Here is a 22,895-nt window from a genome sequence, read left to right as displayed (position 1 = left end):
CCCTGTTGGAAAAAGTGCCATGCTGTTAATTTTATTGCTTTTCTGGCAAGCACATTAGTGCTAAGCAGTAGATATAATTGGAGGCATATTATAAATTAGACATGACGGCTGCTGAACAAAGATCTATACCAGCTTTAGACAGAGGAAAACATCTGAATTGGTTTCCAAGGAAAAACAGGAGAGAGCTAACTCAACCACAGCAGTGGTTTGTAAATTGTGAGAATTCGCGAATACTTCCCAGTGTTGGAATGGCGATTATATCACTTTCATAATAAGAAAACCCAGTAGGAACAACCGAGGTGACAATTTGCAGGACTTATCGTTATTTTGCTCACATCTCAGTACCTGTAGTAACTTCTGGAAATGAACTTCTCTTCTTTCTGAAACTGTGTGTTTAAACCAAGTAAGCATGTTAATATGGGGTAGAAATGTTTCTTTGCTTTGAGCTTTTAAATTCGAACTGATTTTAGACCTACAGAAAAGTGGCAGATACAGCACAGATCTTCTTTAGAGCCCGCACCTTGCCTCCCCAATGTTGGCATCTTCTGCAACCGTCATATTTGGTCAAGGGGAGGGCATTAAGATCTGTACCAAATTATCAAGTCAACTACACACGTCATTCAAATGTCACCTATTTTTTTCCATTATTTTTTTTCTTTTCTTTCCGGGATCCTATTGATGAGGTTTTGGAGCAGTGGGGGTTCGGAGCTGGCCAGGAAAGAATTCTTGAAGACGTCTTTGGTGCAAAAAGGTCATTTTGTTAAAGCATAAGGACAGGACCCCTAGGCAGAAAGAGCTGCACTGGGGTTGTGGGGAGTGACTGGCCATATCCTGTGGAGTTGGAGGCAGGTAAAGCCAAAAGGGAGGCCTCCAGAAGGACTTTGAAATGTTAAAGAGGACTCCTAAGATACCTGAGGCCTTGCTGTTGTCAAGCTAAGGTTGTCTTTCCTCTAGTAAGGCATTAACAGTAGGACAGTAGGGGGTTCCTGGAGAAAGGTTGTACTCTGTATTTGCCTTGAGTATTTGTCAATGGGCTGTAGGTAAAAAAGAAATCTAATTTTACCTGTCATTTCCTTCTTGCCTTTGTTCCCCACATCACTGTGGAGGGGAGGGTGATGTTAGAGCTCCAGGAAACGGAGTCTATAGGTTTCTGGAGAATAGGCTATTGATAAGATTGCCTTTTTCTTCTAATTTACTAAGATATTTGTAAACTGATGGAGACCCACATCTTGCATGACTATGATCACTCTCAGTTAACCATTTGTTTTCTTTCCTTTCCTTTGTTCTTGGGCAGCCAGAGTGCCTGAGGGATATCACACACATCCCAAGGTGGGGGCGGAGGGGGGTAGTGTTTCTAGTTTGTACTTTGCCCTCAGCTTGCCTTATGCTCCCTCATCACTGTCTAGGACCTCAAGTTGAATTTTGTAAATATGTCTATTTAATTCCCTGTAGTCTATAACAATTCATCTGTTTTTCTTTCTCTTTCATATAAATGTTTCTTGAAGCAAATTTTTTATGTATTTGGTGAAATATATTTGGCATGGTCATGTGTGTGTGTTGGGGGATAAAGATGGCAATTGAACAGGAGGCTCTCAAATGCCCCCTTGTTTGCTTTGAGGAAAAATTTGATGGAGGCCTTCCCAATACATTAGTAATCTACGACAACTTAGTCTTATTCAATAAGCTTTACTAATTGAGATTAAGATAGAAAAAGCCATGCAGATTTGGTTAAAAACAAAGGCTGAATATTATTTTTAAAATCCAACATTTCAAAAATAGATGGGGTTTTATTCCATTAATTTTTGTAAAACTCTCAAGTGATTAACATTTTTCATTCTAATTGTTGCCAAAGAGATCATATTATTGAATAAATAAGGCAGGTTTATAATTAACATATTATTTGTATGTTGTAGATTCTTTCCATTTCATAAAATAATTCTGTTCCTTGCACATCCTCCCCAGGAAGGAACTTTTCTTTTCCTTCTTCTTCACTCTAAAAAAAGCATTGGCTAAGCCAAGATAAAATTGCAGCCGGAATCTTGCCTAGATTCTACACATTTCAAATTAGTGTGATTCAAATTAATAAGTTTTTGTTGTACTCTAAGAAACTTAAAGTTGTTACCAAAATATGATTTGGGAGAAAAGTTGGACTGTTTATAAATGTGTTCTTCTTAGATCGTGGCCCTCGGGGGTAGAAAGCGCAGGAATTCTCCTAGCTTAACGTCTTTACAAATGACTATTGAATGGGAATACACCTGCACGCACGCGCGCGCGCGCGCGCGCGCACACACACACACACACACACACACACACACACACCAGTTCTACAACCATTGCTCTTCTCTTCTGTTTCAGCTATACTGTTTGAACTGTTCTGCAGCCCACTTCTGACACTAACCACCCAGAGTTAGCTCAGACCCCACAAGGGTGAAAGCTCACGGTCCAAAAGACTGCCCCTTCTTCAGATGTGAGCAGCCAGAACCCCCTGCAACTTTTCGCTGAATCCCTACAAATCTGGGACTCTTCCCATCTCCAGTTGAGTGATTTTTGGAAGGACCCACAGAACACTGGAAAGCACTGGTACTTACGATGACAGTTTTATTATAAAGGATACAGATCAGCATCAGCCACGTGAAGACAAGAGAGCATAAGGCAAACTGAGGGCAAAGTACAAGCTCACACACCCCAACGCTGCCACTGCCACCACCCCCCCACCAGGTGGGATATGTGTGACATTCCTCAGGCACTCCTGGCCGCCCAAGGACAAAGGAAAGGAAGGAAAACAAATGGTTGACTGATAGAGATCACAGTCATGCAGGACAGGAAACTCCACCAGTTTACAAATACCTTAGTAAATGACAAGAAAAAGCCTTTTCTCCAGAAATCTATAGACTCGGTTTCCTGGAACCCTAATGTCAACCTCCCTTCCATAGTGCTGTGGGAAACAAAGGCAGAAGAAAATGGCAGATAAAATTAAATTTCCTTATTAAGCTGCAGCCCATTGACAAATACTCGAGGCAGGCAGAGTAAGTTTCTCCAGGAACTTCCTACTGTCTTAATGCTAATGCTTCGCTAGAGGGAAAAGCAACCTTGGCCTGAAAATAGCTAGGCCTCCAGTCTCCTGGGAGTCTTCTTTAGCAGATGAAAATCGCTTTGGAACATTCCCCTTAACTTTACCTCCTCCAACTCCATAGTGTATAACCAGCCACTCTGCACAACTCCAATGCTGCTCTTTCGGCCCACGGACCCTGTCCCCGTGCCTAATAAAATCACCTTTTTGCACCAAAGACCTCTCAAGAGTTCTTTCTTGGCCATCGGCTCAGGACCCCACCATCACCCCGAAACCTCATCAAAGAGAAGCATAGGGTGAGGTCTGGACAGGGTCCTGAACGTAGAGCTCCCACACCATCTCCTCGTGGACTCAGAGGATGTCACCCTCCCACAGCACATCACTGTGTTTGCCAACCAGAAAGCTCCAATGAGGGGCATTTTTATTAGGGTTTCATTATGAATGAACATTGACCACTGGTTTGAACTCAGTATCTAGCCCCCTCTTCCCTCCCCAAAGGTCTAAAGGTCAGGCTGATCGCAGGTGGCTCAAAGCCCAACCCTCTCTCATCACGTGGTCTTTCAGTTTGACCATCCTGGAAAGATCTAGAGACCCACAGTGAGTTACTTCATTAGCATGAGCTATCAGAGCCAGCCGCGAGTAACGGCTAAGATGCCTGTCACTTAGGAAATTGCAAGGATTCACAGTCTTTCTCTCAGGACGAAGCCCAAATTCTTCAGGGTTTTTTCTTCTGTACATCTTTTTTTCTTTCTGACAGTGAACAACAGGATATTACACACTGTTTGGAAATTAGGAAAAGTGTTAAGAGGGAGATATAAAGCATACATCATCCTACACAGTGATAGCACCACTATGAATATTGGAGCATGGTGTATAGATTTTCTTTTCATAATTTGTTTAATTTACCCCTAAATATTTAATGTTTGGATGCTGTTGTAAATAATACTTTAAAAAACTTCATTCCCCCACTACATATTTTTTTTTTGTAGAAACCTAGAAATGCAGTTAGTTATATAGTTGTTGTATATTGACATTGCCCTTAAAATTTTCCAAGTAGATGGCCATGTTGCCTGCATATAGTTCTTTTTCTTCCTTCCAATATGTATTTCTTCCTCCTCCTCCCCTTCTTATTCTCCTTCTGCTCCTTCTCCCCTTCCCTCTCCCCTTACTCCTCATCATCTTGCTTCATTGTGATGGCTACGTAGGATATTTTTAAAAACATTTTATAATACAGTACAATGTTAAATCGAAACTGGACAAGTGTGCATCCTTGCGTCACATTCCTGATTTTAGAGTAGATGTGTGTGGTCTCTCATTGTTAAGTATGATGTTAGCTTGTAGGTTATTCACAGATGCCCTTTATTAAGTTAAGGAAATTTTCTTTAACTCCCAGTTTTCTGTGAATTTTTTTTCATCCTAAATGGATATTACATATTTTTAAACACTTTTTCCTACCTTTTAAGATGATTATTTTCGTCCCTTCTGTTAGTGTAGTGGTCCACAATTGAATCACTTTTGAGTGGTATACCAACCGGGCATTCATTTGGTCATGGTGCGTTAAGCCTTTTGTATATATTGCTGGATTTCATAAGGATTTTCATGTTTATGTTCATGGACAGTATTGGTCTGTAATTTTTCTGTAATGTCTTTGTTTGGTTTTCTCATCAGAGTAAAGCTGACCTTATAAAAGAAGCTTAGAAGTTTCCTTCTCCTCCATTTTCTGAAGGAGTCCCTGTAAAATTGTCATTATCTCTTGTATAAATGTTTTGTAGAATTCAGCAATGAAGCCATTTGAACCTGGAGTTTTCTTTGTAGAACAAGTTTCAATTTCAAATTCAATGTCGGTAGTAGATATAGGATTATTTGCGTTTTCTCTTTCTTCTTGTATCATTTCTGATGATTTGTCTTTCAGGCAATCTACTATTTCATGTAAGTTTTTGAATTATTGACTTAAAGTTGTTCACCATATGTGCTTAGAATCCTTTTTAGTGTCTATTATAATTGCAATGACGTCCCTTAGTTTTTCCTTCATTTCTGATATTGACAGTTCAAAAAATTCTTTTATTTTTGATCACTTTTGCTAGAGGTTATTTGCTGATTTTTTCAAAACTCAACTTTTAGTTTTATTGATTTTTGCCTCATTTTTGCTCATTTTCTTTCTCACTGATTTCTAGTCTTTTATTATTTCCTTTCCTATACTTTTGTTCAATTCAGTTTTGCTTCTCCAGTTCCTTTAAAGTGGGAAGTTTCTATCATTGATGTTTTTTTCCTATAATATAAGCACTTAAAACTTTATGATTTTTCCTGTAAAGACTATCTCAGCTACATCCCACAAACTTGATAGGCTGTTTCATTATTAATCTGGTCCCAAATATTTTCTAATTTTTCTTATGATTTCTTCTTGAACTGATCAGTTATGTTTACTGATACTGTCTAGTTTTATAATATGTAACTATTTTTAAAAATTATTTTTGTTGTCATCTTCTGATTTAATATCATTGTAATCACAGAACATTTTCAGGATGATCTTAACTGTTTTACCTTGACCAAGACTTATTTTATAGCCAGCGTATAGGCTATCCGGGTCAGTCTTTCACGTGCCCTGAAAAGAAGCATATTTTGCAGTTTGGCATATAAAGTACCCTACAAATTAGGTCAAGCTGGTTGATAGTGTTGTTCAAATTGTGTATACTGTCACTGTGCTTTGTTTACTTTTCTAGCATATACTGCAAAAGCAACATTAACGTTTCCAAGTAAAATTATGAATTTGTCTATTTCTCCTTTATGTACTGTCGGTTTTTAATGACTGTATTTTAAGCTCTGTTGTTTAGGATTGCTATATAGGCCTTCTTCAAAAATAGATGCATATCGTAACATAATGGCATTTTTTATATCTGGCACTATTCCTTGTCATGAAAGTTATTTTGCCTGGAAATTAATGTAGCTATTCCAGCTTCTAAGCATTAGTGTCTGTATAGTAGATCTTTCTTCTGTCCTTTTGCTTAAAGCCAACCAACCTACCTTCCTCCCTCCCTCCCTTCCTCCCCTTTCTTTCTTTCTCTTTCTTTCTTCCATTCTTCTTTCCTTGTTTTTGGAGCATGTAATTGGCTTTATTAAGCAAGTCATGAATTGGGCAGCGTCTCATCTCACAAATAGAGAAATGCTCTCTGTGTCTTTATATTTAAATTGTGCTCTATTTGTAGTAGATAGCCTATGGTAGGTCTCTGCATTTTGGGGTGTTTTTTCATGTAATTATCAGTGTGATCGGATTTAATCTACATTCTTACTACTTGTTTCCCACTTGTCCCATCTGTTCTTTATTCAATTTTCTTACATTTCATGCCTTCTTTTGGATTCGTTGTTTAATCGTTTGTTTATTAGCTGTATTCCCTTGTTTTATTTATTGGTTCTTTTTGTTGCTCTGGGATTTACTATATTCATCTTTATCAGAGTCTACCATTACTTAATACAGTGCCACTTTATGTATAATTTAGGACCCTTAACACAGAAAACTTCTATTTTCCCTCGTTAGTCCTTGTGCGACTCTTAAAACATATTTTATTTCTGCACAATCTACCATGTATTTTTATTACTTTTTTATTACATTTTTATTACGTTTTTATAGTTACCTTTTAAATAAATTTAAAACTACGAAAAAGAAATCCTTTCCATTTTGCTACTCTTTTTTATTTTGTGTAAATCTGGGTTTATCTCATAAAATTTTCTTTCGCCTAAAAACACTTGCCTATAGTTCAGCCTTGCTAGAGATGAATTTGCACTTTTATTTATCTAAAAATTTATTTTACCGTCAGTTTTGTAGGATATTTTCTCTAGGTTTAGAATTATAGGTCATGGGTTTATATTTCCGTTTGCAATTTAATTTTTTTTTAATGTTTGTTTATTTTTGTGAGAGAGAGCATGAGCAGGGGAGAGACAGAGAGAGGGAGACACAGAATCTGAAACAGGCTCCAGGCTCTGAGCTGTCAGCACAGAGCCTGATGTGGGGCCTAAGCCCTTAAACCAAAAGATCATGATCTGAGCCAAAGTTGGATGCCTAACTGACTGAGCCACCCAGGTGCCCCATTCCTTTTGCAATTTAAAGGTATTATTCCATTGTCTTCTAGATTGCCTCCTTCCTCCCTCCCTCCCTCCCTCCTTCCCTTCCTTCTTCCCTTCCTTTCTTCCTTCCTTCCTTCCTTCATTCCTTCCTTCCTTCCTTCCTTTTCTAGAGCAAGCAGGGGAAGGGCAGAGGCAGAGAAAGGATCTTAAGCAGGCTGCAAGCTCAGTTCAGAGTCCAACACAGGGCTTGATTTCATGACCCGACCTGAGCCAAAATCAAGAGTTTGATGCCTAACCAACTGAGCCACCCAACGCCCATAGGTGGCTTTATTTCTGATGAGAAGTCAGAGATCATTCTTAATTCTGTTCACCTTTATGTAATATATCTTCTGGGCTGGTTGTTTTTTTAAGGACTTTCTTCTTATCGTTAATTAGAATAATTTAATTATATTGTGTCTTGGTGTCCCTTTTTAAACATTTATCCTGCTTGAGGTTTAGCAAGCTTTTTGGATCTGTGGTTTTATTCCTTTACAATTTTTTTAATAACAAAATTAGAAGAATCTAAACATTATTTTTATGGAAATATTCTGCACCTCCCTCTTGCACCTGTCTTTTGGAACTCAACTTACATGTGTATTAGGACATTTCGTATTGTTCCATCGGACTCCCAGGCTGTGCTCATTTTTTTTCAGCCCTTTTTCTTTGAGTTTTTCTGTTTGGATGGTTTCTATTTCTATGTCTTCAGGTTCACTAATCTTTTCTTCTGCGTTGTCTGATCTCCTCTGTTAATCCCATCTGGTGAAACTTTTAATTCAGATAAAGTATTTTTCAGTTCTACAGGTCTTTGTTAGTTCTTTTTCATATCTTAAATTTTTTCAGTTTCTCTTATGTTTATGCTTACTTTTCAGTCCTTGGCCACAGATAAAATATTTTTTTTGAGTCCTTGTTTGCAAATTCCATTATCTCCGTTATTTCTGGATCTGTTTCTATTGATTGGTTGTCTTTTTAGTTATAGTTTACAATTGCCTACTCTTCCAATTGCCTAGTAGTTTTTTATTGAATACAGACCATTGTGGTGTCACATTGTGGACTCTCTGGATTTTGTTTTATTCCACTATAGAGTATTCAGTTTTGTTCTGGCTAGCGATTGTCATTTGCATGATCCTTCCAAAGTTTGTTTGTAAGTTTGTTTTGAAGGAGTACAGAGGAGTTCTCCCCTTAGGGTTAGTGTAGCCCTACTACTAAGGCCTTCTGGGGTCTATACAGCAGAATGCTGCAGGTTTTCAGTGAATTTTCTCCACTCTTAATGGTCAGAGTTTGAATGAGTCCAGCTTTCTGTAGTCTTTCTTTGCCCAGAACTTATAGTTTGCTCAAAAGCTTCGATTCTCAGCTAAAAACTCAAATCGATTTCTGTTCTCATATCCCAGCTGCCTCAGCCTCCCTGTAGCCTCCAGTCTCTATTTAAAACTCAACAGGACCAGTGAGCTCTACTTGATTCCCACATCTCTGTACCACAGTCTGGAAAATGCCTTCAGACAGAAATCTGGGGAGATCATAGGGCTCACCTCATTTGTTTTCCTTTTCTCATCGATCACAGTCATGCTCTGCTTGTCTAGACTGACAATAGTCGTTTTCTAGCTTTTGTCCTCATGCTTAGTTTTGTACAGTCAGAATCAAGCCTGGTTACTCTCTCATAGCTAAAAACTGAGTATTTGCCCTTCCTGCAAAGTTCTGTACCATTTTTTTCTTTCTTTCTCTCTCAGTCTTTTAAGTATTTTCCATGCTCTTCAGAAAGTCTCCTTTAAATGACTGGAGAAGAGTCCTTTGAATAGATATACCATAATTTGCATAAGAATCCCCTGTAATTTATGTGTTCTCATAGACCCCAGTTGTAGTGCATTAATATTAATGTACATTTTTTATTATTTCTGTAGGATTAAATGAAATTACTGTGTCGGAGGAAATAGACATTTCCATGGCTCTTTGCACAAATTACCAACTTGCCATCCAGAAAGATTATTCTAGTTTAAACCCAGCAATACTATATGAAAGTGTGCATATCACCATGACTTGGCTAGTACTGGGTATTAAAATATTTTTTAAATATTCAATTTAAATAAAAATTGATATCTTATTGTTGGAATATCATTTATTTAGAGGTTCATTTATTTTATTATTGCTGTGCATGAATTTGTATAACACCTATTGGCTGTTCACATTTGTTTATTGAAAACCTATTAACTTAAAATACATATATGTTTTAAAATGTCAATAGTGGAGAAGTTCTTCTAATGAAAACAGTCCTCCCCTGTCCCACACCACATCAAGCCCATTTTGTTGCTCAAAGAAAGCAAGTTTCAAGTCTAGATTTCTAAATTAGGTCTTCTAATGCTACTACTTCTGTTACTAATTTTAATACTTACTCTCCCTACTGTTTTAGGTTAGACTCTTACTTTAATCCTCTATCTTCCTTTCCCCATACTTCCAGTATATTTATATAGTTAAGTCAGTGTTTATGTTATTAGGTCTGTATAATGATGTTCTCTGCAGAGATGCTAGTGTGTTATTACACTTCTCATTCTTATTTTTTTTCCTCTTCCTAAAGTGTGTAGTTGTTCATTGTTGTTGTTTTTTTCTTTCTGTGATGGCTTCCTTAAAAGAAATTTATTTTTTAGCTCTGGCGTGTTTATATTTATTAATATAAATATCTTTTCAAGAAGACCATCTCACTTTCACCTTTCTATTTACGTATGGGATGTTTACTTTCTAGACCACTTTTTCGTCAGGAGACTTCCTTAGCTGTTCGCCACGTGTGTGTCATTGTTTTCTGGATCCCAGACCTTTACTGTTTTTTTTTTTTCTGTAGTTTTGCTGCAGCACATTCTTAAGTAATTTGCAAGAATCACACATACTTTGTTTCTTTAAACATGGAATTCCAAGTTCAAATTAATTGTTATAAAATTTGAGGATATTATTGTCTTAAAGCATTGAGTAGTTTTGAGAAGTAAAATGCCTTCTGATTTTATTCTTTTTTGGTGTGGCCCTTTATTCTTTGGAACATCTGGGGGTAGTCTCATTGATCATTGATGTTCCAGAATCTCCTGATGGTATACCTTGACATTCATTGCACCTGCTATCCAGTTGAGCTTTTCAATCTAAAGGCCCTTATCTTTCAGCTCTGGGAACTTTTCTTACATTATTTCTTTTAAAACTTTACTTCCTTTGAGTTTCTGTTCTCTCATTGTGTAAATTTTGTCAGTTGGATGTTAGATTTCATTGAGAGAGTCTCTTTATTTGCTATTTTCCATCTTTTGTCTTTTGCTTCTAATTTCTGGGATATTGTCTTTGTATTCTGACTCCTACACATATGAATTCATTTCTTTTGGCACTCATATTTTATTTTCAAGAAGTCTTGTTTTCTGTTTCTTTTTTTCATAGCATATGGTTCTTTTTTACTCACGGGACTTTTTTTTTTTTTTTTTGGTATTGTTCTTGGTCATTATATTATCTATTCCTCCTAAGACCAACTTTTAATTTTTGATTTGTCATGGTATCCCTCTTTTGTATAGCAGTTTTCCCTCACACCAGGTGGCCATTGGCTATGAGTTTATATTTAAGAATGAGGTCTTGAGACTTCCAAATTCCAGCTGTATTTTGGACTAGATCTCTAAAGGGCTCTCCTACAAAAAGGCAAAAAACCAATTAGATCTTAGATGAATCATATTATAATGCATGCTGAGTTTTCAGGAAGCAACAAAACTTTTTGAGTCCCCATAAAGCAACCACTGCAATCAAACGTAAAAACCAGAAAGTCTTATGCTGACACCTGCGTGGAATCTGTTGAGAAGAATCAAAAAGCTAAAATGGTGTCATCATGAAAGAAAACACTGAGCAAAGGTGGCAGCAGAAGGATACACGTAAAAATTCCCGTTAAATGTGGAACTTAAAAATGTACGTTTAAACAGCTCATGGGCAAAAGAATAAATCATAGTGGAAATTTAAAGTATCTAGAGTAAGAAATAACTACTACGTATGAAAATATTGAGAATGCAGGGAAGTTCACAGCCTTACACGTTCGTAGAGAAAAGAACAAAAATTAAAACATCCAATGTAAGAAACTAAGCAAAGGAACAACAGAATAAACCCAAAGGAAGCATAGAAGGAAGGAGATTCCTAACAAACAGAGACAGATTAATAAAATAGAAAAGTTAATGATACAGGGGATCAATAAATAGAGCCCCCTGGTGGAAAGATCATGAGAAAAAGTGAAAAAGCACGTAAGTGATATCACAAATGAATAAGGGGCAAAGTTTACAAAGGTAATGAGAGGGGCACTTGGGCGGTTCAGTCAGTTGAGCGTCTGACTTCGGCTCAGGTCATGATCTCGAGGTTCATGAGTTTGAGCCCCACATCAGACTCACTGCTGTCAGCCTGTCAGTGCAGAGCCTGCTTTGGATCCTCTGTCCCTCTCTCTCTACCCCTCCATCACTTGTACTATTCCTGCCCCCAAAAATAAGTGATAAGAGAACACAGTACACAGCTTTATGTAGATACATGTTAAGACATAGATGAAATAAATTTAAAAAAATAACAAAATTGATCCAAGAAGAAATAAAAACATGAATAAATTTATAATCATTAAATAAGTTCAATAAATAGATAAAAATCCTTCCACAAATAATGCATCAAAGGCGTCAAAGCAAGTCTTACCAGGCTTTCAAGAAACAGATTATTATAAATTTAAGGGATTATTATAAAGAGATTATCATAAACTTTTCAAAAGAAAGGAAAAAGGGATATGTGCTTTCTCATTCTGCTGGACTCAGCTCACAATTCACACTAACAAATTACAGGATAAAATACATGCGGTCATTTCACATCATGAAATTTAACACCTACCCATGATTAACAACAAGGAAAACACTAGGAAGGGAGCATACATTAATAAAATGGATAAGCAGCAGGGGCTCCTGGATGGCTCAATCAGTTAAGCATCCGACTTCAGCTCAGGTCATGATCTTGTGGTTCGTGGGTTCAAGCCCCGTGTCGGGCTCTGTGCTGACAGCTCAGAGCCTGGAGCCTGCTTCAGATTCTCTCTCTCCCTCTCTCTCTCCCTCTCTCTCTCCCTCTCTCTCTCCCTCTCTCTCTCCCTCTCTCTCTCCCTCTCTCTCTCCCTCTCTCTCTCCCTCCCTCTCTCTCTCCCTCCCTCTCTCTCTCCCTCTCTCTCTCCCTCTCTCTCTCCCTCTCTCTCTCCCTCTCTCTCTCTCTCTGCCCCTCCCCTGCTCACGCTCTGTCTCTTTCTCTCTTAAACATTAAAAAATAAATAAAAGGTACTGACAGCAGCAAAATCAAAGCCAAATAAAACAAACAGGAGTAAGCCTCATTTTTACTTATTTTTAGTTTTTTTAGTAAGCATCATTTAAAAAAAAATGTTTGTTTTATATTAAAAGAGATAGGTAGCAAGCAGGACAGGAGCAGAGGGAGAGGGAGAGAAATGATTCCAAGCAGGTTGTCAGCGCAGAGCCCGACTCGGGTCTCGATCTCACAAATTGAGAGATCGTGACATGAGCCAAAATCAAGAGTCAGACGCTTAACCAACTGAGTCACCCAGGCGCCCCAGCATCATTTTTTTAAAGTTAGTTATTTTTATTTTGAGAGCGAGAGTCTTAAACAGGCTCCATGCTGTCAGCACAGAGCCCGGATTTGGGGCTTAATCTCAACAAACTGAGCTCATGACCTGAGCTAAAACCGAGTCTGACGCTCAACCAACTGAGCCGCCCAGGCGCCCCAATAAGCATCAGTTTTAATGCTGAAATGTGAGAAAGCATTTCAAATCAGCAACAACATTGCCCGCGATTGAGGCTTTTATTTCATTCTTTTACCGGTGGCCCCAGACAATGTAATAAGTCAAAACAAATTATATGAAATTGGAAAGGAAGACACTGCCATTGTTTGTTGACTACATGAATTTAGGTAAGTGCATAGCTCTCAGACTAGTTTTAGAAAGAACAAAAGTATTGGGGCGCCTGGGTGGCTCGGTCGGTTGAGCGACCAACTTCGGCTCAGGTCATGATCTCATGGCTCGTGAGTTCGAGCCCCACGGCAGGCTCTGGGCTGACAGCTCGGAGCCTGGAGCCTGCTTCGGATTCTGTGTCTCCCTCTCTCTCTGCCCCTAACCCACTCGCATCCTGTCTCTGTCTCTCTCAAAAATAAATAAACATAAAAAAAAATTCAAAAGAAATAACAAAAGTATTGAATAAGATGAGTTATAAGAAATCAGCTTCCGGCAGGATAAAAAAGCAGTAACAGTGTATTGATTTTTGAAAAACAAAAATACTAAGAAAATCCGAAAAGGAAACTGAAAGATCTGCAAAAACATTTTGCTAATAGCTATGCAAAGCACAGGTTTCTGATCCTCAAAGCAGCTGAGTGCTGGGCACAGGTTGCTGGCGCCCCTCGGGCTTTGCTTCTGTGCCTTTCCAGTTCCCAGAAACAAGGTTGCCCCGATGGCTTCACTTTCTCCCTCTTCCCTGTGCCAGGAGCTGTTTGAACTGCTCCCATGTGTTGGCTCAAGAACAGAAAGACTATAGTTATTTTCTTTCCAAAAACTCTATGCTCCCTTGAGACCTCTCCGAGTTCTTGAAGGCTCTAGCGTGGGGAGAGGCATCTGGTCTGAGTTCATCCATAGAGCTGTTACTGGTACATCCACAGGAATAATTGCTTGGTCTTTTCAGGTACAGGTGCTCCTTTCTGACCGGACCTGGGGGCATCTAGTCAAATCTCCTCCTCCCACCCCAGGAATATTATTCTAATAGAAGATCAGAAGATCCAGACATGAAAAGTATTAAGAAACAGCAGGAAGACGTTTTGTCACATGATAAATTGAATTTAGGATCACTAATCACCAGGTATAGAGTTAGAGCCTAATTTCTTTAGCTGAGTGGTTTGCAGTGGGGACATTTTTGCTCCCAGGGGACGTTTGGCAGTGTCTAGAGGCACTATCGGTGGTGATGGCTAGTGGTGTTCCTGGCGTCTTGAGGGCACAAGGCCAGGGATCTAGCTAAACAGCCCCCCAACAAAGAATAACCTGGCTCGGGGCACCTGGGTGGCTCGGTCAGTTAAGCGTCTGACTTCGGCTCAGGTCATGATCTCACGGTCTGTGAGTTCAAGCCCCGCGTCGGGCTCTGTGCTGACAGCTCAGAGCCTGGAGCCTGCTTCGGATTCTGTGTCTCCCTCTCTCTCTGCCCCTCCCCTGTTCACGCTCTGTCTCTCTCTCTCTCTCTCTCTCTCTCAAAAATAAATAAACGTTAAAAAAAAAAAATTAAAAAAAAAAAAAGAATAACCTGGCTCAAATTCTCAGTAGTGCTGAGGCTGAGAAACCCTGCTCTACATCAGCAGCTCATCCAACAGTTATAAATCCAAACTGTCATCGCAGTAATAACAATTAGCATTTATTGAGCCCTCAGGACACCCGAGATGGGGTGCTAAATCAATTGCATACATAGTCTCACGGAACCCCGCAGTGAGGAAGGTACTATTCTCTGCCTACTTTGCACATGAAAAAAACTGAAGCTTGGGGAGATTTAACCAGTGACTAAGGGGTAAAGCTGGAATTCAAACTGGTCTGGCTCCAGGGCCAGACCTTTCCACTAGGCTAAACTGCCTCCTGAGCAGGGCCAGTGCCCTCATCTTATAGATGAGAGACCGTATGGGATCTTGAGGTAGGTGTGTTCCTGTTTCCTCTTTCAGTCCTTAGGTGCTCTATTAATTGTCTTTCTACTACTTGAGTCAACATCAAATGACCTCCCTAAAGCCATACAGCTGGTTGAAGGGGGAACTGAGAACCCGCCCCTACTCCATCACGCGGACTCCCAAGTATCAGTCTTCATGGCACTTGATTGTGTACCCCTCCCCCCCAACAGGAATCCCTTTTGAAGCCGCACCTTTTTCTCCCTTCTATACATGTCCTAGCTTGGGTTAGCTTGAAAGCAGAGCCTGAGACAAGGGTTCGGGTGCACGTAGTTTATTTGGGAGGTGATCTCAGGAAACAGGAATGAGGCAGTAAGCTAGGGAGGGAGAAAAGCCAGTAAGAGGTGTGTTTTTCAGGTAGCCACAGGGAGCATTGGGAGCCCCCCCCCCCCATCCCCATTGCCTTAAATCCATGCCTTTCCTTTTTTTTTTTTTTTTAATTTTTTTTTCACCGTTTTTTATTTATTTTTGGGACAGAGAGAGACAGAGCATGAACGGGGGAGGGGCAGAGAGAGAGGGAGACACAGAATCGGAAACAGGCTCCAGGCTCCGAGCCATCAGCCCAGAGCCCGACGCGGGGCTCGAACTCACGGACCGCGAGATCGTGACCTGGCTGAAGTCGGACGCTTAACCGACTGCGCCACCCAGGCGCCCCTAAATCCATGCCTTTCCAAGCTGCACTTGTACTTGGGCTGAGCATACAAGAGCTTGGGGCAGGTAAGAGGAAAATGCCGCTGTGCCTTGCATGCCTGAGAAGGGGTGAAGTCAGCAAAATTGGGTTAGGTCACACGAGACCGTCCCCTGCAGTTATAGCCGAATTCAGAGTTGGGCCTTAAGGGACAGGAACCCACTACTTGTAAAAGGTTCACCAAGTGAGGTGGCGAAACAGCAGGGGCATAGTGATTTCTCAACTAAGTTTGAATATCCTTCCGCTTCACATAAATTGGAGAACATTTGCTGCTGTAATATGGGGCTGTCACAGTGTGTGATCACATGGCCCCCGTAATGGTGGGTGTGCTACAGCAGACTTCTTGACATTAGCTCTCCGCTTTTTCCTTTCAAAGGGGTGCTGGAATTATCTGGGGGGTTTTTGTACAAGTTCTAGACCCATACAATCAACAAGAGGTAATCCTTGTTTCAAAGAATTTTCTTACCGTTTGTTTCTTTTTGAGGGAGACAGAGTGCGAGCAGGGGAGGGGCAGAGAGAGGGGGGGACAGAGAATCTGAAGGAGGCCCCAGGCTCTGAGCCATCAGCACAGAGCCTGAGGCGGGGCTTGAACTCACGAACCCCGTGAGATCATGGCCTGCGCTGAAGTCGGGTGCTTAACCGACTGAGCCACCCAGGTGCCCCAACAAGAGGTAATCCTTCAGGGTCCTGTTCCTCATTGCTATTCTTGAGGAAGTTGCTCTTGAGGATATCGGCTAACCAGACGGAAATTGAAGGGATGTGTGCTAAATTAATACATTTTTACAAATCCAGCTGGCTGTGGAGTCTGCCGGCTGTGTTCAGAATGACAAGTACAAGCTGGTTACGGATCCTGAGACAGGCCAAGTGGGAGAGGCGATACATACAAGCGCAATTACGAAATGAGAGTCTTGTGACTTAAAGAAGCAGAAGACTGCTTGACTGTAACTTTGATTTTCTTAAAACCGTAGCCAACATTCATGGAGCACTTACCGTGTAGTAAGTCTTTTAAAGCCACCTTGAGAAAATATTGAAGTGTTTTAGAGACAGAACGGTGTTTACTTTTAGGAAGAAAGGAGGGAATTGGGAAGGAGAGAGCTTCCTGAGAGTCTCTGGAGCTGGCAGGATTCTCTCTCTGCCCCTCCCCTGCTTGTGCTCAGCCTCTCTCTCAAAAAAGAAATGTTTTTAAAATAACGCGCAACGCGTTCAACTATGTATACTTTTCTGTAAGTATATGTTTGCAATTTATGTATGTATGTATGTACTAATTAGAGTGAGAGGGAGAGAGAGAGACAATCCCAGCCAGACCCCACGCTCGGTGCAAAGCCTGACATGGGGCTCCATCCCATGACCCTAAGCCGAAACCAAGATCTGAGCTGACACCAGCTCAACTGACTGAGCCACCGAGGCACTCCTGTTTTTGCAATTTAAAGAAGGTGAAAATGTTGGTACTTTGTTAACTGCAACTTCTGAGGAGGAAGGAACGGTGAGAGTGCTTTCAGCCTGCTCTTTGCATTATCTTATTTCCTCCCCATGACACCCTATCGAGTGGATGACAGTGTTATTATCCCCATTGTCACAGGAGGAAACTGAGGCACACACACTTAAATTACTTATCCCAGGTCGCACTTCAGGTGGGCGGCAAGTTTTGTTGTTTAAACCTAATGCTTTCACTTTTTAAAAGTCCCAGATCTGGCCCGTTCAAACGAAGTGGTCAGCAGCCTCTTGGTTTATTCAAAACCTGAGCCAGCCTGCACTCGCTCGATTGTTCACTGACTGGGCCTTGGAGCCCAACATGACAAGGGCACAGTGTCCCATAGGAGGAAGTTGGCCGCCATGTTGTTTCAGAGCACTGATTTGTTTTTATAGAAACCTGCCACTTTCTGCAGTCTCTTGGGTTTTTCCTTTAAATTAAAGGTCACCAGTTGATCATAGTGGCAAAGACAAGTGTCCTGTGAAGGCAAAAGGACCTCCAAAGGCCAAAGGCACTGGAAGACTGAAGGGAAAGGACTGCAAGCCCAGTTTGATGAGAAACGGTTTATTTCAGGGCACTTAGAAACATGTCTTCACTGCCTTAAGGAGAGTTGATCGCCCAACCCCACTTCCCCTAAACCTGCTTTTGTGACCCTAGAGGCCAGGAGTCTGTGCTGAGGGACCTCTGGGAGGAAAGTGTTTGAGAATAGCTGGGTGTCATATCTCCAGGGCTGATCAAGGAGGTTAAGCCCAAAGGGTATACTTAAGGGTGTGGTGAAACAAAGGAAAAGGACGGGGGTGGGAGGGTGTAGTGCTGTGTTCTAGAACGCTTCAGGTCACAGAGAAGTCATCCTGGTAGACAGCCTTAGGTTCACACTTATTCTCATGTCTGCAGACTTGATCCCAGCAAGGTGCCATGTTTAACGGGCTTGGGGTTTGATTCCAGTTGATATTCTTTTCATCGGAGGTCTGGTCTTTTTTTTTTTTTTTTAATTTGGGCTCTTCTTCAATACCGATGTCTTGTTTGATGTGTTTGTCAAATGGATGTCTATGAATAATCTTGGAAGACTGTTAATAAAGGGCAGTAAATATCAAATTAAAATACATCCGTGGCTCTTAAAGGGCTACAGTTTGACTCCTAGGGAGCGTCTGACATTCATTCAACCAAGCAAGCATTTATTTATTTGGCGTCTGTTTTGTGACCAGTTAGCACATGCTGTAAGTTTCACAAAAAGGTGGTCTCCGATCAGAAAGATGGGGTACAGGCAAATGTGTGTGTATTTTAAATCCTACCGAGCTAGGCTTTTGAATCAGCGTGTTAACGTAATGTGCGATAACTCACCTTATAAGCTTAGCCCACGCATCTCCTATGGCTTTCTTTTTCCTTTATGTTTGGTAGTGACTGTAGTGCTGTATCCTTCTGTCACCCTCTGGTCATCTTTTTTTAACCACCTCCTTTTCTATCTTTTTTATTTGCCCTCATGGTGCCTAGAACCATATCTGCACCTGGTAAGCTCTCAGCAGATGTCTCAGATAAATGAATGCCCACCATAGCCTCCCTGTTCCACTCTTGATTTTTAGGAGCAGGAGGATAATTTTAAATATTCTGTTGTATGTAACATCTCCTACCTCTCTCTTCCTTAAACCAATATGTAGTCCTCAGTGCCTAGAAGCTAGATGGAGTCAAGCAAAAAAGTTGAATAGTCTGTGCGTTTCCACCCCGTGAATTAAAATTTTACAGAACTATTCCAAACGTTTCTTAAAGGAAAAAGGAAAGTGAACTGAACGTGTTGATAGATTTTCTGCTTTATCCATTTTTACTTCCCGGAGGCACCAAGGCTTCGAGAATGTGCATGAAGAATTATACACGTGCTGCCCCAGTTCAGCTCAGGCACTGTGGCTCCCTTCCCATCTTTCAGAAAGGCCAGAAGAGAGGCTTTGGGTTTGGGGAAGCAAGGAAATGAAGAAGCCACTTGACTGAGATTTTTCACCCAGGTCCTGGTGGCTTGTTACATAGCATCCTTTTCCTCCATGAGGTCACGGCTCTGACGCGTGCCCCACCCAGACCCCCTCTAAGAAGGGCAGTGTGGTACAGTGGTCAGTGCCCAACACTGGGTTTGCACCTCTGCCCAGCCACGTTTTAGCTTCATTCTTTTGACACAGTGCTGAAACTTAGTGGCTTCATCTGTAAAATGGTAACCAGAATACTCATAATGCTAGGTCACAGTGAGGGGACCTAGCCTCGTGGCACCTGGCACAGAATCATCCCTGGACATTTTTCTTCTCCCCTTACTGAAGAGTTTGTAAGAAACCTCTGTCTTCCGTCTTCTTTAAAAAAAATTTTTTAATGCTTATTTATCCGAGAGGCAGAGAGAGAGAGAGGGAGGGAGAGGCAGAGAGAGAGAGAGAGAAAAGCCCATGCAGGCTCAGCAAAGAGCCCGATGCGGTGCTTCATCCCCTGACTGTGAGATCATGACCTGAGCTGAAACCAGGAGTTGGACGTTTAACCTCCTGAGTTACCCAGCGCCCCCGTATCTTCCCTTTTCAAGCTTTCTCTGTTTTTCCTAACTCCTAAGGAACAGAGTAGTTATTTCTTTTTAACATCGCTTCTTTTTTCCCCCCCAGGCATATTTTTCAGGTGGTGGAAGATAGAAAATAAGGCTTGTGTAAGAGGAGAAAATCATCTCTTCCAGAGAAAGTCCAGTGTTAGGCGGTGTGTTTGTGAAAACCCAGGAGATTAATTGAAGCTCGTAACACTTGTTGGGAAACACCAAGGGACTTCGGAATTGACCCGGGACTTTTCAGTTGTAAAGATGACCAATTTCATGATAATCGTGAATGTTCCCCAAGTTGGAGGAAGTCGATGCTTACGTGAGACACAGGGAATGGTTCCTGCCCCCCACCTACAACCTCACCCCCCCCCCCACCCCATGTCCCCAGGTTCAGGACAGACCCTGGAGGAAGAGACTCCAGCTCCCAGCCTCTGCATCTATAGCTTGCAGTACAGAATTGGTTATGTTTTCATCCTGCTTCCTACCCAGGAGGAGTTTCAGACCCCGCGTGTGCTGAAACATTAGCCCCTTTGATCTCCAACACCACACCCCCGGCTATGGGAACACTTCCCCCAGAACAGAGGTTTCCCCGGAAAACCTGGCCCTTTTCTTCTCCCCACTCAGTATGGCTAGAGTCACCTCTGGGGAATCTAAACTGGCGGGGAGAAACCCGAGTGGCAAGAAAGTGTGTTTCCCTGCCTGGGGAGGGCAGTCAAGCCAAACCCCGCCCCTCTGTTTGCGGACTTGCTCACTCAAGATGCACCATGTCAATAACGTCACGTCCACGTGCTCCCTGAAATACTTGGAGAAGGGGCCTCTGGTCATCTCTAATCTTGACTTCTGGTTAGTCTTGATTCCGGAAGTGCCTTTCTCCCATTCCCCGTGGGGAAAACGCTTCCCTTTAGCAGTGTCTCCGGCTTGCAGAGCTTTTATGAATTGTTACCGCATATAAAGAGTAAACGCAGGACTGTACTAGAGGGCCTCCTCCTGGTCCGCAATCCAGTTTCCTAAACTAAGCTCTTCTTCTCTGCTCACCTCCTTTCCTCCCACCCTAAAAGGAAAACGCTCCATTTAAACGAACTAGGAAAACCGAAGAGTCAGCAAAATTGAACAGTGAGGCGCCCCACTGTGGCGTTGCAAACCCACGCTGCTGAGGTCTGGCTTCTTGGCTGGGAGGCTTAATAGGAAAATGATGACCTTGAACGAACTCAGTGTAGACTGAGAAGGTCTGGCGTGCTTCTGTCCTGACAGTAAGGGAACAGAGGCAGGTAGCAATTTGAAGGAGGCACGAGGTAGGGAACGTCGGTTTCCTTTCTTCATACTAGCCATTGGGCGCAGGACCTTGTTTCTTCTTCTGTAGGCTGCTGTGTTCCTGTGTGTCCTTTAATCCTGCCTCACAAGGATGGTGATCCAGCCGAGAACATGCGACCTCTCGTGTCCTTCCTGCCACCACCCAGTCATGTGTGGGAAAATCAGGGTTTGAGGAAAGACCAGGCATCATCCATCAGGACTCCTGCAGTCCTTGTTACTGATGTCATTTTCAAGTGTCTGTTCAGAGGGGCACCCGGGTGGCTCAGTCAGTGAAGCATCCGACTCTTGATTTCAGCTCAGGTCACGATCTCGTGGTTCGTGAGTTCAAGCCCCACATCGGGCTCTGCGCTGACATTGCAGAGCCTGCTTGGGATTCTGTCTCTCCCACGCTCTCTGCCCCTCCCCTGCATTCTCTCTCTGTCTCAAAATAAAATAAAATAGAATAAAATAAAATCTGTTTGCCTCTTTTGGAGAAAACTTACCCAGCATTGTGGCCCTGGTGTCACCATACCCCTTCACATTTTTTTTAATGTTCTATTTTATTTCTGAGAGAGAGAGAGAGAGAATGAGCAGGGGAGGGGCAGAAAGAGAGGGGGACAGAGGATACCACGCTGGCTCTGTGCTAACAGCCCAATGTGGGGCTCAGACTCACAAACCATGAGATCATGCTTGACCTGAGCCAAAGCCGGACCCTTAACCGACTGAGCCGCCCAGGTGCCCTGCCCCCGTCACATTTTTATAATTCAGACGAGTGGCCGGCAAGATGGAATGCCATCATGCCAGCCCTCTGGGTGGGAAAGGACAAGCGCTTTCTAATCTAAAGAGGGTGCAGTCTGGGGTACATACAGGCCCGTCTGCAGCTGCCAGCAGCACAAGGCAGAACCAGATAAGTGCAGCATGGAGGCAGGGCTGCTCAGAGCAGGGGGTGGGGGGGTGACGTGACCGTAGACCTTGGGGAGCCCCGGGGGAAGAATGTCTACTAGTTCAAGATGGATGATTTCCAGGCTTCCGGCAAAGCCCAGAGTGCTGAGAGGGGACAGCCACAGTGTTGGTGGGGTCGGGGTGGGGGCGCCCAGAGGGGGCCTGGCAGAGCGGAGGGGGTGTAGTTCACAGGGGTCAGGGGTACTGACTCCAGAGCCAGTCTGCCGGGGCTCACCTCCCAGTTCTGTCCCCTAAATAGCTGGGTGATCTGGGGAAAGCTACTTAATTACTCTATGCTTCCTTTTCCTCGGTTAAGTGGGAATAATAGTACCTCCTTCATCGGATTCTTGTGTACTAAGCTTATTATAGATCGTACCTCTTATCTTAGTGCCCGAGTGACAGGTAACAATTACATGAGTATATATAATACTACATATAACAGCTGTATAATATAATTACAATTTACATTATAATACTAACTAGTAGCTACTAAAATGGCTATTATAAGGGTATAAATCGAAGCTCAGTGGCGTAGGGCCTAACGTGCCAATTCCGTAAATGTCATTCAATTCATTTTGTAAATAACGAGGAGACGCGAAAGGGGCACAGGGTACATTTTCTAGGATCTGACATGGTTCCTAGAAAATAACTCTGACAACAGTGGGAAGGAGAGGTGGGCACAGGTGAGACTGTCAGCAGGATGACCCAGCAGATGCCGCTTTCCATCAAGACAGGGCACGAAAAGGGTTGTAACCGGGGCCGTCGTAACCCACGTGGGAAGCAAGGCTGTCTAAGCGATGGCGGTCAGAGAAACAGGACTTCACAGCAGATTGGTGGGGGATGCGGGAAAGACTGCATTCAGATGTGTGTCCTACAACGTGAAGTTCAGGAGCACTGTGGGCTTTAACTACGTGGATTTATGCTCGTATACGCATGTGTGTATGTCCCTATATAAACGTGTGTGTATATCCACATACTGAGACTTGTAATGAGCAGGGGAGGCGTGTTACGACACGCCATGTGTCGGGCTGCACATGTGCCTCCCTGCGATGCAGAAGCAATCTGTTCCTCAACC

The 22,895-nt window shown here is 42.2% G+C and overlaps 1 protein-coding gene across 7 annotated transcripts in view; it reads left to right on the top strand.

Moving 5' to 3' along the window:
- PHACTR1 (phosphatase and actin regulator 1) overlaps positions 1-22,895 on the top strand; it is a 559,123-nt gene that overhangs the window by 394,624 nt on the left and 141,604 nt on the right. The gene's annotated exons all lie outside the window — the stretch shown is intronic.

Source organism: Panthera onca, chromosome B2 (assembly GCF_046562875.1).
Source record: "Panthera onca isolate mPanOnc1 chromosome B2, mPanOnc1 haplotype 2, whole genome shotgun sequence".
Classification (NCBI taxonomy): Eukaryota; Metazoa; Chordata; class Mammalia; order Carnivora; family Felidae; genus Panthera; species Panthera onca.
The sequence above is the reverse complement of the archived record's forward strand: the minus strand, read 5'-3'. Positions and strand labels throughout refer to the sequence as shown.